Below are 19,839 nucleotides of genomic sequence, written 5' to 3'. Positions count from 1 at the left end.
GGTCTGTCCACGCGGAGGTGTGGGCCGTCTGCGGGCAGCCTGTGAATCAGGCTCTATCGACACCGCCTGTGACCTGTTGAACTTGGCCAGCCTTCTTTGGGTTGACAAAGAGGAATGTGGCAATTTATCACGTTCTTGACATTCTGCTGAGTCTCAGGTTTTAAACTGCACTTTACCGTGTGTTTGTTTTGCAGAACAAATGGCTCCTTCTATGAGATCTTGCAAGTGGACTTTGGAATTGACAACAGCAGTGGCCTGGCCGGCGCCCAGCAGCTCACCTGGCAGGTGGAGTTCCCGGTGGAGGACGTACAGAACGCATCTCTGACAACAGCCCAAAGATGCACTAAGCTGTGAGCTGGTGCAGGTAACGGACTTGGGAGGTGACAGGAGAGCAGGCGCTGGGGGGAAGGGCGTGTAGCTCTGAGCAGCCTGAAGAAGGTCAAGTGGGAGAGGTGGGGTCCTGCTCGAGGCAAGTGAGTCTCATCCAGCTGGCCGGCGAGGGTTCTGCTTGTAGACAGACCATTCACTGAGCACCAGCTGTGTACGAGGCACCACACTAGGTGCTGGAGAAACACCTGCTGAGCAAACACGCCAAGTGCTTGTGAACCAATAGGGAAGCAGACAGGTAAGCATGAATTACAGACTGTGATGTGATCCATGAGAGGGGATTACAAGTGAGCGAGAAAAGGAGGAAATAATTTAGCCAGGTGGTCAGGACAGGCGTCTCTAAAAGCTGGCCTTTAAGGTGAAAAGAGACAAAAAATTCAGCCAAGCACAAAAAATTCTGGGCCAAGGGGCCCTTATATATTGGATTGGCCAAAAAGTTCGTTCGGGTTTTTCCTGTAACTTTTCTGAACTTTTTGTCCAACTCAATATAAAGAACTCACAAAACTCAGCAGAAAAACAACAACGACAACAAATCCTATTAGAGAATGGGTGAAAGATGTAGATATTTTCCCAAGGAGGAGATATGGATGAGAAATAAACACATGAAAAGATGTTCAACATCATTTGCCATTAGGGAAAAGCAAATTAAAACCACAATGAGATACCCCTACACACCTATTAGAACGGGCTAAACTAGAGAACACTGATACCACCAAATGCTGGCGAGGGTGCAGAGAAACTGCTTCTCTCTTACATCACCGGAGGGAATGTAAAATGGTATAGCTACTCTGGAAGACAATTTGAGAGTTTCTCACAAAACTAAACAGTCACTCACCAGACAACCCAGTAATCATCACACTCTTTGGCATTTAACACATAGAAATGAAAACCTATGTTCACATGAAAACCTGAACATAAATGTTTATATGTAGATTTATTTGTACTGGAAAAATACAGGAAAATAACCCAAGTGTCCTTTAGTGGTTGAATGGAACATAGGCTGGTACATCCATACAGTGGGGTACCAATTTGTGAGGCAAAGGCATAACTAGGGACACAGAAATGCTTCGATGGACATGCAGGAATCCTGCTTAGTGAAAAACAAATACCAATCTAAAGGGGTTACACACCCTAAGTTTCCTTTTATGTACCATTTTTTTAAGGGGGATTTAATATTATATTATATTGTATTTTATTTTAAATTATTTTTGTTTTATTTTATATTATTTTATTGACCATGCCACGCAGCATGTGGGATCATAGTTCCCCAACCAGGGATCAAACCCTTGCCCCCTGTGTTGGAAGCATGGAGTCTTACCCACTGGACCACCAGGGAAGTCTCTATGTACCATTCTTGAAATGAAAAAACAGCAGACATGGAGGAGGGATGAGTCGTAGCCAGGGGAAATGGGCAGAAGGTTGGGTGGTTGGTGGGTGTGCCTACAAATGGGCAACGTCACAGAGATCCTTTGTAATGATGACAGAGTTCTGCACCTAATTTACTGTTGGGTCCACAGATCTGTGTATGGGATCGAATTGCATAGAAATGCACACGTATACACACAAATGAATGCAGGTTAAAAAATGTTGGAAGTTGAATAAGGTCTGTAGTCAAGTTAACAGTCATGTTACCAATGTCAATTACCAAAAGGAAAGGGGTGAAAGAATAAATTAGGAGGGTGGGCTTAACATATACCATATACCACTGTCCAGCAGAGGGAACTATACTCAATATTTTGTAATAACCTATAAATGAAAAATTCTGAAAAAGAGTGGGTATATATCTATATCTATTTCTATATCTATCCATCTATCTATAAACTGAATCACTGTGCTGTACACCTGAAACTAACACAACTTTGTAAATCAACTATACTCCAAAACAAACAAACAAACAAACAGTAATGTTACTGAAGTCAGTTTTCTGGCTTTATGTATTGTACTTCGGCTACGTAAGATGTCACCGTTGGGGGCAGTGTACACAAGATTCTTTTTCCCATCTTTCAACTTTCCATGCGTCTATAGTTACTTCAACATAAGAAGATTAATTGTAAAAAGTAAAACAAGTGTACGGAAGTCACTTCACTCTAGCTACAGTAGGCAGAATCTTCCAGAAGGCTACCACTCAGCAGTTTATGGAATTTGGAGACAGCCAAAAGAGCTGATTAAAAATTAACCAAGTGAAGAAGCAACACTACCTACTTTGGTCTCACTTTATTGAATAGCTCCATTAACTTGCAGCCATGTCACAGCCAGTTTTCACAGTGAACCCAGCAATGCACCGTAACACACATCGCCACCCCAGCACTGGGTAATTCAAACTACATGCAAGCCCGTGCTCGCTCTAGAGAGCCTTCCTAAGTAAAACTCAGCCCTGAAATGCGACAGAAATGCAGTGTGCACAACACACATAAAACTGGCCTCCCCAGAGAAGCAAGAAACCCAGACAGCACTGAAGGAGGAGAAATCATGCTTGAAGGACAGAGGCAACCTGTGGCTAGGGCAGTGTGTAAATGATTCACTGTCAGGTCCTTTTTTAAAATTCTATTCTATTCTTTTTTTTTTTTTTGCCCCACTGGGCAGCATTCAGGATCTTAGTTCCCCAACCACCAGGGATCAAACCTGTGCCCCCTGCATTGGGAGCTCGGGGAGTCTTAAGCACTGGACCGCCAGGGAAGTCCCCACTATCATGTGGTTTTTAATCTACAAACTTATGTTAGGCATTCAGGCTGCTGGACCAGCAACTTGAGCCATCCCATTCGACATACTGAAAATTGTCTTCTATCAGCAGGTTTGTTTCTTCCCTCCCTGAGCCCAAGTCATCCAGTGAATACTCTGTGCAAATACCAGCATTAACCATCATTCCTGGATGATCTTGAAACCCTGCACTTTGTAAATGCTGCCGTAGAACCTCTGCACTTGGAAGTGTCCAGGGCGATTCAGCTACCCACAGCTAATAACCCAGCACGTGGACACCAGTGAACACTTTCAGCAAACCTGTTACTACAGTGTTCACTTAACGGGGGGTGGGGAGAGGGTGAGGTTATGCCATATACTAGCCCACAATCAAAAACTGAGCAATACAAGGGGCTGCAGAGCAGAATGCAGGCGAAAGTCAGCTAAATCAAAAAGAAAAAGGAAAAACCCATCGAGATGTTGAATTCAGGTGACCTGTGTCCACTCCGGAAAACCTTTGCGGATGGAGAGTTTGTGAAGGTGATGGGAAAAAAACAGACCCAGCTAAACAAGTTCAGGAAAGAAAGTGTTGGCTGTCAATCGGAGGAACAAAGTGACGGAATTCTGGGTGTTTCTGTTGCAGGAATGTGACACGACAAATTTCTAAGGCTCCGTCAATACCATTAATATTTATGACGTCTCTCACAAAAAAAGTCCGTCAGGCGGCACATACATCAAAGACTCCTACTCGGGAATTGTTCCGTTTTGTTGGGTGATGAGCCCTGAATGACAGAATTGAGAGCGATTATGTGAAGGGTTTTATGTGTCTGTTTGACTCGCCCTCAAAGGTGGTAAAATCATCAGGAGGCTGTATTCTGAGAAAATAATTTTCCTTTTGAAAAAAAAACCAATCACCTTGACTGTTGAGGGAGAAACTGTTATTTATCACAAGGTGGAGTCATAAATATGCAAATGTTTATGAGCGCTGAGAGACATCGACTCTCTCCCGAATCCACCTCGTTCTCCTTTAATTTAGGGATTCTGCTTAGAAATGCCAAACCTGGGCCCTGCCTACAAAGTTTCTCTGCCCGTCTGTGCTCATCGGTAGAGGAACAGTCCCTCCTTCTCCGCAGCTGGGAAAATGAGGCTGCCCGTGTGGCCACGTGAGGACATTTACCGACGCCATGGGATCTAGGACAGCTCCTTATCCTTCTGCTTTCCTTCTCTGTCAAGGGGGTAATAGGACAACCTCAACAGGTTACTTTGAGGATGAAATAAGGCAACGTTATATGTACAGTTCTTGTTACAATGTAACAATATCATAGATGTCATCAACTTTGTTTTTTATTAGTATGCCAGCACGATTAAACGGGAGACACTTACGAATAGTGGTGAAATTAAAAATATAACGGGGTGGCGTGGTCACGTGACCCATGGGACTAGATGCAGCTTGTAATTGTCGAAGCCCCTCCCCTCCCCCCAGGGCACACCAGCTGTACATCGGCGTCGCCTGAGAGAAACGACAAATAAATGTTGCAATGCTTTTTTTTTTTTTGCATAGCTTATCGCAGAGTCCAGCACATCTTTTTCTAAATAACTTTAATTTTGCAAACCGCCAAGATGGCGTTTTTGATTGGCTTGAACTCTTTTTCCGAGGAGAGGGGACCACAGGCGGCAGTCCCCGGGGTGCCCACTAGATGGCGCTCACAGACCGGCCAGCTCGTGGCCGCGCTGGGCCTGCGCTCCCCTCCCCCAGAAGGCTCCCGAACACACCTGCCCCCCCGGCCCAGTCTTCTCCCCAGTCAGCTGACTGCTTCCTCCAGCCCTGTGCTCACTTGGGAGTCCCGGTCGCCTCAAGTGTGAGAAATGAAGGCCCCTCCCGCAGCCCCACCCAGCGCTCAGCACAGCACCTGAGACACACCCGGAGGCCCGCGGCCTCCGGCCCCTTAGACAGGTGCTGCCTCTGCTCCGGCATCACTGCCCGCCCTGCGGCTGGATGGAGCCTGCGAGTGGCTGCTTTTCTCGAAAGGCTTTATCATTTTAATTTGAAATAATACATATTCATTATAAAAATGTTAAACATAATAAAAAAGCCCAAATCCCAACACCCCCCATGTGACATTAGTTATATTGGAGAATCATCATTCGGGGAGGTCTACATCCATGAATCCACAGCGAGAGGAGTGGCTGACTGGATAGGTAGACGGTGGTTGGACACCATATCTTATAGCAACGAAATCCTACTCTAAAGCTGTATTTTATTCGTGAAGGTGTTAAATTCCTTTTTATTTATAGATCAAAGAGGACAAAGAGTCCAAAGTAGAGTTGTATTTCATAAAAGAAATGAGCAAAAGAAGAAAAATTAGCTGACAAGAAGAGATTTTGATTTTTAAAATACCTTGGTAAATTTAAGAAAGAAAAGTTTGTAGAAAAAAACAAAACAAGGTTTGGAACGATTATTATTATTATTGTTACTATAGCTGCTATTGTCACCTCCACGTCCATCACCACACCAGCTCTACTTCTTCCATGACACAATTTTAGCCGGTGAGGTCAACTCCTTGATTTGAAAGTAGAAGAAATGGCACAGCTGAGATTTCTTGCTGTTTCCCCCATCCGGATATTTATTGGTTTTGCAAGTTTTACATTGTTAAAGCCTGGAACGCTGATACCCTCCGTGGAGCCTCGCTGCGACATGCCTTCACTGTTAACTCTCTGACTATGGGAAGCCGGTCTTGCTGCATCTGCTGCATCGGTCACCCCCCAGCCATCTGCTGCTTTCCATCCTCAGAGACGGTGCGTGTCTTTTATCTGCCGATGGCCCTTTTTTGTTGTTGTTGGGGGATTACATTTTAATTCCTTGATTCCCATTGTAATGTGATCTAGAGGATAAATGAGGTTAGTCCAGCGGTTCATCCACCATAATCCCAACCTTCTTTAGAAACCGTAGCGCGCGGTTCCGATTTAAGGGGTAGGTTGTTGGTCATTCTTTCACACACCTGCCTGTGTGCCAGACACGGGGGTGGGAACCAGGACGGATGGAGGAGACAGTTCTTGGCATCAGTGATGTCAACAAGGACTTTCCGCCCAGGAACAGAATTGTGTGTGTGTGTGAAATTGCTTTAAAGAAGGATGAAATATTCTATCCCACGAGTAAAGACCAAGCTAAAACACTGACATCCTTGGCTGGAGTAATTGTGCCTTTATTGATTTAGAGTCAGCTGGAGAAGCTGCTGGTTCTTTTCTGAGAAAAAGAGCAGGGCACTGAGAAAGGACCAAGGGAAGGGGCGCCGTAGGCCTCGGGCGCACCCGCTCCCTCTTCCATTTTCCCAGAACCGCCGTTGACCCTGGGAGACGCCCACCCTCGGCCGGTGAAGGTGACGAGGTCCTGCCTTCTCTGCAGGAGGGCAGCTCGCAGGGGAGGAATAAATCAGCAGGCGGAGCCGTCCTGCTGGAGGGACCGGGCGGACGGGAGGGCTGCGCTCCACCCGGGAGGCGCGTCCACCTCCGAGCTCCCTGTGGTCCCCAGGGCCGCCCAGAGTCCCCATCGGAGAGGCAGCTGCACCAGGCCAGGCTCCCACGCAGGGAGCTGGGGGGCGTCCGCGCAGGACGAGCTGCCCTGCTCTGTCCGCACGTGGCAGGCGGGCCCCGACCTGCTGCTCCTCTGACCCCCGAGGAGGGAGGTCACGGGCCCTCGAGGCGGGGCTGACCCTGCCACGTCCTCCTTGGGGGTGGGGGGGTGATGCGCTGCCGCTCGGGGGGGCCGCACGTCAGAGCCGAAGCGAAGCTGCTGGTGATGAGGAGGCGTCGTACCCAGGGAGGAGGCCCTCAGTCGGCATCTCCCAGGTGAAGAGGGGAAAGGGCCAGGGAAACAGCAGGGGGCGCAGCACGTGGCCGGGTCCCCCCGCCCGGCGGCTCCACAGCGTTCTTGTCTGTGGGATCCTAAGCCTCCCGAGGACAGGCACACAGTCACGCGTTTATAAAACGCCACGGTGCCTGCAGATACCACAGGTCACCGGGCTTAACATCAGCTTCTCCAGCACCCGGTTCCCACGTGGTTGGCTGGGCGGTGGGCGTGAGAGCGCAGAGCGCGGATGGGGACAGAAGAACAGGGCTCAGTCCCGCCGAAAGGGGGCGCCACCACTCAGCTCCACTCTTTTCACGTGAGAGTCGGAGCTCAGGTTGGCCCGACCTTCCTCATGTCCATGACCAGCCAGAAACTTGAAGATGAAAAACGTTTCCGATTTTTAATTGTTATCTAAAATTTTTAAAAGGAAGTAAAGTCCAGTGTGGCCGACTGGCAGCATTTCCAGGCAGTAGGTTGACAATGGATGGTGCCCTCACTGAGGGCAGGGACTGTCCAGTTTTTCATTCTGTATCCTTCCTTTTCCTTCATTGGGAGAGGAAGGAGGGAGCTAGACAGGGACTGATTGATTTCATCCCTGGCTGTTTCCATGAGATACAGGCAGAGAGAGGAACAGAGGTGGGAGGTCTGGTCCAGCTGCTGTCTTGGCCAGTTTGAGCAGAGGAGGTGAAAGACGGGATCTCTCAGAGAGACAGTAGATGGCAAAGCACTAAATTACAGCGATTAAGAGCATCGGGACCTGGGGTCAGACCAAAACACAGGTTCAAATCTTGCCTTGACACTTCCTGGCTGTCTGACCTGGGGCAAGACCCTGGACATCCCTGAGCCTCAATGTCCCCATCTGCCAAATGGAGATGATAAATCAATAAGGCACAATTACTCCAGCCAAGGATGTCCCCAGAGGCTGCTGGGAGAGTCCAAGGCAGCTTGGCTCCAGAATCCTTGCTCAACCCCTGCCCTCCCCCCAATTTTCTGGTTCTCTGCCCGGCCAACCCCACCCCATCCCAACCGGGCCTGCTTCACTCACTTGCACACTCAGCTCTTGTTGACAATGGAATTTATATCCGTGTCTCAATCAGATGTATTTCAATAGCTAAAGGTTGACAGATGGTATTTGATTTGGATGGCATCATTAGAGACCATCTAATAAGCTCAACCTCCCACAGAAACTGAGGCATGGGGGGTGACTTTTCCTGGTCATTTATTTGTTCTGCTCCAGATTCAGAGAGTATTTGTTTATGATACTCAGCTAGGCAGAAGTTGAATTGACCCCAAAATTCCTGTCTCCCAAGTCCCAGATCTTTCCTGTGATGAGGAATAACCACATGGAGTCATGTGTGAAGAGGACCATGGCTCTGTGGGGTGGTTGTTACTCCTCTTAGTGGTGCAGCTTCTGGATGTCACTGTCCCAGGCAAGGCACACAGACCTTCATCACATCAGACCAGCCAGTGCCTCCCAGGTCATTCACTGTTAGACAGTCATTTGGACAGAGGCGATTTGTGTTTCCGCCAAAGTGCATTCTCTTTCCATTGCCAATTGATTATGTGTTTTATTCTCGGTCCGTGAGTGATTACTCCATGACGCTGGTGTGAGTTCCAGTTCAAAGGGCTTCATTTGTAACTCAGAGAACAAGCCTCTAATAGAGTGAAATTCCTGTTAATCAACTCTTTCAGTAGCGCTGAGTTTTGGAAATCTAATTTGTAAAGAGTTTACTAAGCTTTTGGTCATTCCAATGTTCACAACGTTCTTCAAGCCCCATTCTTTGTGTTGACAGACAGAATTTTCCCACCAGATTTCCCTGTCTCAGCAAATGGCGCCTCCCATGTGCTTGGAATAAAATTGAGTCACAGATGTAGAAAACAAGCTTATGGTTACCAAGGGGGGCAGGGGGGATAAATTGGGAGATTGGAATTGACATATACACACGACTGTATATAAAAGATAACTAATAGGAACCTACTGTATAGCACAGGGAACTCTATTTTTTGTTCTGTAATGACCTATATGGGAATGGAGTCTAGAAGAGATTGGATATATGTATATGTGTAACTGATTCACTTTGCTGTACAGCAGAAACTAACACAGCATTGTAAATCAACTACACTCCAATTTTAAAAATAATAAAAAAAGAGAGGACTCAAAAATCAAGGAGACGTCCGTGACGGTTCTCCATTTTTAACCATCATGTGGAACCTCAAAGATCTATCCAGAATCCAGCCATTTCACTCCATCTCACCTGGCAACACCTGAGCCCAACGGCATCATCTCTTGCCAGGGTGACCACAGTGACCCCCTGGCCAGTCTCCTTGCCAGATCTATGGCGCCCATCCTTTTTATTTCCTTCATAGAACTTAGCACTCCAAAATCATCTCGTGACATTGTTGGCGAACTTCTCTCTCTCCTCATGGGAATTTTTAGTCCCTAAGGGAAGGTCACGTTTGTCTTTATATACTTCTGTCTCCTCACTACCTAGAAGACAACTTGACATCTGGTCGGTGTTCCGTAAATATTTGTTGAAAAAGAAGCACCAGAGAGAGGGACAGAAATAACTATTTGAGCCACTTTGGCTTCCTAAATGGATATGGTCTTCTGAGGAGTGTCCCCCTCCATCTGTCTCCTTTTCTCCATCTTCCCACTCCTTTTCTTCCCTTCTTTCTTTTGCTTTCCCCCCTTTCCCTCCTCTTTATGTTCTCTTCTCTCCCATCTTTTTTTTTTTTTTTTTTTTTTTTTTTTTATGACGGTGCATTTTGGGTTGTTCCGTGGGTGGTAAAAGGAGCAAAAAGAATGTTCTCCTACAAAGACGCACACGGGACTCGGACGCAGAGAGTGCGTGAAGGGGCATCATTATATCATCATCTCAGTAAACATACGATCATAAACAGACTTGATGCCCTGCAGATGGCTGTTGAATTAATAAATGGAAACAGGACAACTAGACAAAGGGGATGTGGGGCGAGCATTCAAGGCCAGTGAGGATAAAGGGGAAGGTAGGGAGAGAGACGGGGAAAGACTATGTCGGGGCTGGTAGGTCCTATGATGGGCTCTTGACTTTTTTACTTTTTTTTATCAGTATTTTAAAAAATTGAAGTATAGTTGATTTACAATGTTGTGTTAGTTTCTGCTGTACAACAAAGTGATTCAGATATATATACAGATTATATACATCTATATATACATACATTCTTTTCTTGGTTTTTGGTTTTTTGTATTTTTTTTTTTTTTGGCCGCACAGCGCCACATGTGGGATCTTAGTTCCCTGAACAGGGATTGAACCCGTGTCCCCTGCAGTGGAAGCACAGAGTCGTAACTGCTGGACCACCAGGGAAGTCCCTACATTCTTTTTAAAATATTCTTTTCCATGATGGTTTATCACAGGATATTGAATATAGTTCCCTGTGCGCTACAGTAGGACCTTGTTGTTTATCCATCCTATTTATACTAGTTTGCATCTGTTAATCCCAAACTCCGAATCCATCCCCCCAACGCCCCCTCCCCCTTGGCAACCACAAGTCTGTTCTCTATGTCCATGATTCTGTTTCTGTTCATAGATACATTCATTTATGTCATATTATAGATTCTACATATAAGGGGTATCATATGGTATTTGTCTTTCTCTTGACTTTTTATAAAGACCTTATCTTTGTGTGAGATGGGGTTTGAGGAGAGAAAGGTCTGACAGGTATTTTAATGGTCTTACTCTGACTGCCGTGTTGAGCAAAGACTGAAGGGGAATAAGGGCAAAAGCCAGATTCCCTAGGAGTGTGCTGCAGTAAATGGTAGCGTCGGCCAAGAATGTAGTTCTGGAGGTGGAGTTGGTGAGGATGGTCATATTCTGGATGTGCAAAGGGAGATCTGAGAAGATTCACTGAAGAATTTCATGTGGGGTGTGAAAGAATGATGGCAGCAAGATTTATAACTCAGAAAACAGAAAGGGTAGTCCATTGGTGGATGAATGGATAAAGAAGATGTGGTGTATATATATACAATGGAATATTACTCAGTCATAAAAAGAATGAAATAATGCCATTTGCAGCAACATGGATGAACTTAGAGATGATCACACTAAGTGAAGTAAGCCAGACAAAGAAAGATAAATATCATAAGATATCACTTATATGTGGAATCTAAAAAAAAAAAAAAGAAGAAAGAAGAAAAAAGATACAAATGAACTTATTTCCAAAACAGAAAGAGACTCACAGACATAGAAAACAAACTTATGGTTACCAAAGAGGGGGGTGGATAAATTAGGAGTTGGGATTAACATATACATACTACCATATATAAAATAGATAACAAATAAGGACCTATATATAGCACAGGGAACTCTACTCAATATTTTATAACAACCTATAAGGCAAGAGAATCTGAAAAAAAAAAAAAATATATATATATATATACATATACATATATATATAACTGAATCGCTGTGCTGTACACTTGAAATTAACATGATATAGTAAATCAACTGTACTTCAGTTTAAAAAAAACCAAAAAACCAAAAAAAAACCAGAAAAGGTAGAGTTACAGCTATTTGAGACTGAAAAGCTTTAAGGAGTAGCTTTGGTGAGCACAGAAGGATGATCATTGAGAACAGAGGTCAGAAAATTTTGACATTGGGCCAAATCTGGCCTGTTGCCTGGTTTTGTAAATAAAGTTTTATTGGAACACATCTATGCCTATTCAAGTATTATCAATGGTTCCTTTTGAGATACAACGCCAGAATGGAATAGTTGCCACAGTTGTGTGGCCTTAACTATTTACCATACATCGCAATAAGACCTGTGGTCTATAGCACTGAATTATAATTATTTACAAACTAAGTTGTTTTTTTTGTTTTTTTTTTTAAATTGAAACACCTGATCCTTGGGTCATTTGCATTCTTAATTTATTTATTTATTTATTTTTGGCTGTGTTGGGTCTTCATTTCTGTGCAAGGGCTTTCTCTAGTTGCGGCAAGCGGGGGCCACTCTTCATCGCGGTGCGCGGGCCTCTCACTATCGCGGCCTCTCTTGTTGCGGAGCACAGGCTCCAGACGCGCAGGCTCAGTAGTTGTGGCTCACGGGCCCAGTTGCTCCGCGGCATGTGGGATCTTCCCAGACCAGGGCTTGAACCCGTGTCCCCTGCATTGGCAGGCAGATTCTCAACCACTGCGCCACCAGGGAAGCCCGAACTAAGTGTTTTAAAATAAAAATTAATGTCTTTATAAAATTTTAAAAGTACGCTACATGAGAAAACTTAGAATAAATTTGGGAGTGGCATTTTGAAAACAAGACATTTTCTAGGCAAAATTCACATTCAAATCTTAAGTGTCTATATGTGACTTTTTAAATAGGTGACCAGAGTCTGGTTTTAACTGTAGGATCTACATTTTGAGATGAGAGAATGGCTTCAACAGAAGGACAAATGGATCCTTTTTGTCTTATTCACCCCCCCAAGTTTCCTCTGTGAGAAAAAGAAGGAAACTTTCAATTCTCCCTTCATTTCCTTGTAGTAACATTTCCTGACACTTTGTATTCTACATCAATATCCAAGCTCATTGAAAACTCTGTCTAATAAAATAACCTGTATAATTTTCTTCTCAGGTGAAATGAGAAAAAAAATAATGATTGCAATATTATTATAGATACTGGCACAATTATATTTGTAGCAGCTCTGACCTCCTGGTGAAAATGCAGATTAAAATAATAGCTCAGCTTGTGTTTGTCTCCTGAACAAATGCAGTTTACTGGGTCCCTGAAGGTTCACTGTTCACCCGGGGGTGATTGGATTTTTTTCTCAGCAGAGATGGAGAGAAGGGACCGCTGGTCTGAGATTTTGGCAAGGGTGCAGGTGAAGGAGCTGTTAGCCTGGATCCACTTTTTAATCACTTCCCAGTGGCAGCATGATTTGGAGCTATAGTCTAGACAAAACAGAGTTCTCGTAGGATGAAATCTCCTTAGATGTTAATGAATATTATTATTCAGGTAAGGAATTAAGAAAACAGGTTATCCATTATTTTGCAATTTGAGTTTGCTTGTATGAATGGAAAAAGATAATAATTTGTTCAACATAGTGAATTGATAGACAATAAAAAAAAAGATGGAACTTTTCTCTAAATTGAGGGGAGGTTCAAAGAGGTTTCTTTGTCTAGCAAGATAAAGGTCTGTCCTGAGAAATAAGCCCACTTAGATACTTAAGGATTCAGGCAAAGAAATTATAAAGTTGGATGTAATATCATACAGCTGTGGAGACAAAAATAAATTTATATCTAGCAGTTTCTTTCGTATGCATTTGATTCTCGAAATGCTATTCATAAATGCTGGAGCAGCACATTAGAATTATTTTAGATTATAATAGTTTAACAGAGCACTCACTTTATACATTAATCTCAATAGACTTATGCCCATTAAGGAAAAAGGTGGTAAATAATTTATCAGATGGAAAAAACTACACATGTTAAAATACATCCTGTTACTTATATTTTTTTAATCATGGAAGGTTGGATTTGATCTTAACATCACAATGTTCCTCTGGGCAAGTTAATATGGGAGACATGGAGTTTGGGGCGAATTTTTTTTTTTTTTTTTTTAGAAATTCATGTTCTGATTGATTGATTGATTGATTGATTGCTGTGTTGGGTCTTCGTTTCTGTGCAAGGGCTTTCTCTAGTTGCGGCAAGCGGGGGCCACTCTTCATCGCGGTGCGCGGGCCTCTCATTATCGTGGCCTCTCTGGTTGCGGAGCACAGGCTCCAGACGCGCAGGGTCAGTAGTTGTGGCTCACGGGCCTAGTTGCTCCGCGGCATGTGGGATCCTCCCAGACCAGGGCTCGAACCCGTGTCCCCTGCATTGGCAGGCAGATTCTCAACCACTGCACCACCAGGGAAACCCAGCAGTTTGATTTTCATGTATCTTATATGATTATTTTAAATGTTTAGACTACTTTGGGACTTTTGACCTTCCTGGAACTGTAGGGTTTCAGTTTTTGTTAAATTTGGATAATTTTTGACAATTATTTCTTGGAAATTGCTTGATTTGGACACACACACACACACACACACACACATATTTTATCTTTTCCTTCTTAGGCTCCAATTATATGTATGTTAAACAGTGTGATGTTGACTCCCAGGCCTCTGACTTTTTAATTGATTTGTTTCAGTCTCTTTTCTCTTTCTTCTTCATTTTGAATAGTTTTCAATATATTGTTATGTCTTCAACTTATTTTCTCTTGAAATGTGTGATCTGCTGCTAATCCCATCTTTGCGTTTTTGTTTTTTTTTTTAATTTTTATTTGTTTATTTATTTATGGCTGTGTTGGGTCTTCGTTTCTGTGCGAGGGCTTTCTCTAGTTGCGGCAAGCGGGGGCCACTCTTCATCGCGGTGCGCGGGCCTCTCACTATCGCGGCCTCTCTTGTTGCGGAGCACAGGCTCCAGACCCGCAGGCTCAGTAATTGTGGCTCACGGGCCTAGTTGCTCCGCGGCATGTGGGATCTTCCCAGACCAGGACTCGAACCTGTGTCCCCTGCATTGGCAGGCAGATTCTCAACCACTGCACCACCAGGGAAGCCCCATCTTTGCGTTTTTTAACTCAAGCACCGTATTTTTCATCTCCTGAATTTCCATTTGGGTCTTTTATTATACCTTTTCTTTGGCTGCCCTCCGGTAGCTGTCTCACCAGCTCTAGGACTTTCTGTTTACTTCTCATCATGCTTATCCTCATGCCTTTCCTCAGTTTGTCACACAGTCATTCTCTCTGCCTGTCTCTGACTCTTTCTGACTTCATTTAAGCGTACATGTTCTCTTGCTTGTTCTCTCTCTCTCTTCTCACTGTCTTTTTCCCTTTCTCTCCCAATCTCTTTGCCTCTCCCTGTATTTTTCTCTCCTTATCTTCCTCGCATTCCTGCTCTGCCCTCCCCTCATCTCTCCATCCATCCATGGATAAGCCCTGACTGAAAGATTGGGAATCAGCCCAAGGCTCCAGCCAAGGTCCTCACTGCTCAGTGAAGTCACAAAGGCACTGGCCAGCTCACAGTAAAAAATGCACAGAAGGGTTTATTCACATTCAAATAAAATTCTGACCGTGGACTTGAGTTTCCATAGTCCTTTGCTTTTCCTCTGGAGTATTTCTCTCAGTGGGGCCATCTAATCAGGTTTGGGTTTTAATTGACCAGCTGTCATTGGCTTGCTGGTTCTGTGGCAACAGAATTGAAGCTTCATTCAATTTTAACTTAGCCCAAGATGTATAAGGAGCTGTATTTCAGACAACAGAGGAACCATTGCAATGAAGCAGGTCTTTGGTGAAGGGATAATAGTAAGGTTCAAGATAGGAATTAAAGAAAATACTTATGTAATTATTATTTGCTGTCACAGCTGAGTTGTGTAAAGGAACAGAGCCCACTGCATGAACAGAAACAGAGGACACAAGAATGCAGAGAATACAGACCAAGATTCAACTCACAAATACTCTCTCTCTGACTTTTTTTGTCTTCACGACTGTCTTTAACTTCCTATGTCTCTATGCTTCATTGTTCTGTCTCTCTAACTCTGTCACTCTTTAGCTGTCTAACTTGTTTAAAAACACGTATAACAATTATACCTCCATAAAGCTGTTTTTAAGAAAAATTTTTTAACTGCAAAAAAAGTGTGTTTTCAAACTAATAATAGAACTACCATATGACCCAGCAATCCCACTACTGGGCATACACCCTGAGAAAACCATAATTCAAAAAGAGTCATGTACCACAATGTTCACTGTAGCTCTATTTACAATAGCCAGGACATGGAAGCAACTTAAGTGTCCATCGACAGATGAATGCATAAAGAAGATGTGGCACATATATACAATGGAATATTACTCAGCCATAAAAGGAAACGAAATTGAGTTATTTGTAGTGAGGTGGATGGACCTAGAGTCTGTCATACAGAGTGAAGTAAGTCAGAAAGAGAAAAATAAATACTGTATGCTAGCACATATATATGGAATCTAAAAAAAAAAAAACAATGGTTCTGAAGAACCTCGGGGCAGGACAGGAATAAAGACGCAGACGTAAAGAATGGACTTGAGGACATGGGGAGGGGGAAGGGTAAGCTGGGACAAAGTGAGAGAGTGACATGGACATATATACACTACCAAATGCAAAATAGATAGCTAGTGGGAAGCAACTGCATAGCACAGGGAGATCAGCTCGGTGCTTTGTGACCACCTAGAGGGGTGGGATAGGGAGGGTGGGAGGGAGACGCAAGAGGGAGGGGATATGGGGATATATGTATATGTATAGCTGATTCACTTTGTTATACAGCAGAAACTAACACACCATTGTAAAGCAATTATACTCCAATAAAGATGTTAAAAAATAAAAGTGTGCTTTCTCTACCTTCTCTCGGGCTCTCTCTCCCTGTTTGTCTTCTCCTGCCCTAATTAACCCAGGGTGTTCTGTCTTCCTCTGTCCAATCCCAATGCAATAGCACCAGGTCCATTCTAACTGCTTCCCTGGCCATCCTGTAACTCCTTCCTCCCTCAGTGAACAAAAGCCAGGTTCTCATGAGTCACCATATGTGTACTGATTTGCCCAATCCTACAACACACTAAATAATTTTGGAATTGCCAACTCACATTTCTGTGCAAAAAAAAAAACAAAACAAGCCTACTAAGTGGGTGTAAGACTTGTTCCCAGGTTTTGGTTTTGGTTTTTGTTTGGTTGTCTTTAAACTGAGATGACAGAGTCAAAAGTGATGTGTTCAGTGGTTACTCCTGATCCCTAAGTTTTAATCATGAAAAGAGCAGAGGTTGCTTCTTCCTCTCACTGCATGTGCAGGTCAGCTGGGCCCTCACTCTGCGTTGTCCTTATGCCGGGACCCGGGCTGACACCGTGGTCACCATCGCTGTGGCAGAGAAAGAGCCAGCGAGGGGTCTTGTGCTCTTGGAGCTTCTGTTTGGAATTGAGCACGTGGCTCCACTCCATTTATTGCCCAAGCACCAAAACTCAAAGGGGGCAGGAAATGCAATCAGACCACGTGCTCAGAAGAACAGGTGGACACACCTGCCTCATTTCTCAAAATCAATTTGAAATGTATTATTTTACAGGTGAAAAGACTGAGGCACAAGAGATGAAGTGACCATCCACCCACCTTCGTTCTACCCTCTGCCTCGTGTTCTCACACACACACACACACACACACACACACACACCAGTTCACTAGGCAGCTCCCTCACTGAAGGATATTTAGAGGCTGTTTCTGACATCTTCCTGTTAAAACTGATGCTCCAATGAACATCCTTGAACGGACTTCCCTCTGACTGCTTTTCTCTCGAGTTCCCAGAAGCTGAAGCCCTGGGTAGTTCATATTCTTTCCTATTTAGAGCCTCCACGTACCTTGAGTCCTGTGTAAAATGAAGATGAAAACAGAACCACTGATGTACCTTTGTTCATGGAGATTATATGGGATGATATCTCCCTGTAATAATCCTGGCACATACCAGCTGCTCACTGGTATCAGAGCTATTATTTTTTCTCTCTTGAGTGGTGGTGCTGGTGACAGCATCGCGGCGCTGAAGTCTAGGATCTAGTTTTCTCCGTTGCCTTTGTATTGGCTGTGGGTCGTTCAACGAACCCACTGGGGCTTCTGTTTCTACACATGGAAGAAGGAGTCATTGCTACCTTCCCTTCTTGAAGGCAGCTTTCTGAAGCCAACATAATCTTGCAGTTCTTTTCAGCCCAAAGATCTCTCTGAGAGTCAATGGTCTCTTAAGATGGAAACTCAACAGAAGTAGAGACATTTACACAGACATAGAGAACAGACTTGTGGTTTTCAAGGGGGAGGAGGGTGGAGAAGGGAAGGATTGGAAGTCTGGGGTTAGCAGATGCAAACTAGTATATAGAGAATGGATAGAAAACAAGGTCTGACTGTATAGCACAGGGAACTATATCCTGTGATAAACCGTCATGGAAAAGAATATGAAAAAGAATATATATATATATGTATAACTGAAATTTTGCTGTACATCAGAAATTAATACAACATTGTAAATCAACTGTACTTCAACTAAAAAACAAGTAGAGTTATTTAAAACACTGTGACCGTTGACCATCTAAGCAACGTAAAGAGAGATGGAGGGATTGTCATACTCCTGGGCTACAGGAGCCCTAAGGATGGAAGCATTCTTCTGACCTCATTGTACGAGGCTGTTCCTCCCTCTGGCAACATGTCAGCTGGACAGAGAAGCTGCTGAAGGTGTCCTGTGCTAGCTTCTGGTTCTGCCAGGTCCCTTCTCCTCGGCACAGAACTCCTGCAGCCCACTTTCTAACCCTGACACACCCGAACTCATAACTGACAGGGAGATCTCAGCCTTCCTACTACTCCCTGCATTCACGTCCCCAGTGCACGAAGGGGCAGGAAGTACATTGTCCCTCTACTCAGAATAACATGCAATCTTAATGGAAATCAGTCCCCATAAAAGGACATAAACATGCTTTCAAGGTGTAAAACCAGAGCTTGCGCACACACACAAAATATACTTGTCTTTTGATAGATGGTGAAATTGTGGAAGTCTCTGACACTATGGGATGATTTAAGTAAAATATTTAACATGGGGAAATTGTTTACTTAGTGTGCCAAAGACAGGTAGGCATTCTCTTTGGGATTCTTGAGAGGCTGCTGGTGGACATGGGGAAAAACAGTGTAAACATCTCAGCCACTTGTGAACAGGCTGAATTAGGTGAACGTGGATGCAGAGGAAATTGTAAGAAAAGCATAAGCTTATGATTTTTTGTGGGGGGGTTTGCAAGCTAGTCACTTTTCTTTGAAACTCAGTTTGGGATAATCATTGCAGGATCCCCTTTGAAGGCAGTGAGCTTCTAGTGAGAATAGATTGATGTTTAATCTTTTGTGTTTCCCTAGCGCTAGTGTAAGCCTGGATTCATACTGTATTAGTAAGAACTCTTTCAGGTTCGAATATCAAAACAGAACAAAACAAAACATGTAAAAAAACAAATAAAAAACCATGTATACTAAGTCAACTGTTTATGTAGCTAAGTTTCTAGGGATGATAGGCTTCAGGTAGAGCTGGAACTAGGAACTCAGTCATTATTGTCTGTCTCTGTGGTTCTTTGTTTGAGCATCAGTTGAAATAGTCACTCAGGTCAAGGGGTTGCAATGAACTGGCCAGCTTTGTGTCATGTGCCCGCTGGAGTAGAAGACATCACCGCCACCAAGGTACACGTGCAGATGGTCCCCGACTTATGATGGCTTGACTTACAGGGGTGAGAAAATGACACGCACTCAGTAGCAACCTTTGAATTTTGAATTTCAGTCTTTTCACAGGCTATCAACACATGGTACCTCCTCTCCTGTGTTGCTGGGTAGCGAGCCCCAGCCGTGCAATCTTGAGGGTCAATTACTGATCCATGGGACTTCCCTGGTGGTCCAGTGGTTAAGACTCTGCACTTCCACTGGAGGGGGTGTGGGTTCGACCTCTGGTCGGGGAACTTAAATCCCACATGCTGCGTGGTGCAGCCAAAAAATAAAAAAAATTTTTTTAATAAAAAATACATTTACAACCATTCTGGTTTTCATTTACATTACAGTATTTGATATATTACATGAGCTATTCAACAGTCTATTATAAAATAGGTGTTTGTTAGATGATTTTGCACAACTGCAGGCTCACATAAGTGTTCTGAGCATATATAAGCTCAGATAAGTTAAGCTCTGATGTTTAGCAGGTTAGGTGTATTAAGTGCGTTTCAACGTAATGCTAGTTTCAACTTACGATGGGCTTATTGGGACTTGAGCCTGATAAAAGAAAATTTCACTTAGTGAGATATGGGGAAGTCATTCTGGCTTATACATGAGTTCACCTGGATTTGATGCTAAAAATAGCCTGTTTGTGGCCTATCAAACAGACATTGTAGATAACTAATGAGAACCTGC

At 43.9% G+C, this 19,839-nt stretch overlaps 1 long non-coding RNA gene across 2 annotated transcripts in view; it reads left to right on the top strand.

The window, feature by feature from the left end:
- Window positions 1–19,839, top strand: part of LOC309640106 — a 226,109-nt gene that overhangs the window by 23,745 nt on the left and 182,525 nt on the right. For both annotated transcript variants that reach the window (XR_014252030.1, XR_014252031.1), the window contains exon 2: window positions 195–364. This is a non-coding gene — a long non-coding RNA (uncharacterized lncRNA). The remainder of the gene's footprint in view (window positions 1–194; window positions 365–19,839) is intronic.

This window comes from Balaenoptera physalus (genome assembly GCF_965194825.1).
Source record: "Balaenoptera physalus genome assembly, chromosome: 12".
NCBI classification, from domain to species: Eukaryota; Metazoa; Chordata; class Mammalia; order Artiodactyla; family Balaenopteridae; genus Balaenoptera; species Balaenoptera physalus.
Note: the sequence above shows the minus strand (reverse complement) of the source record. Positions and strands in the feature narration are given on the sequence as shown.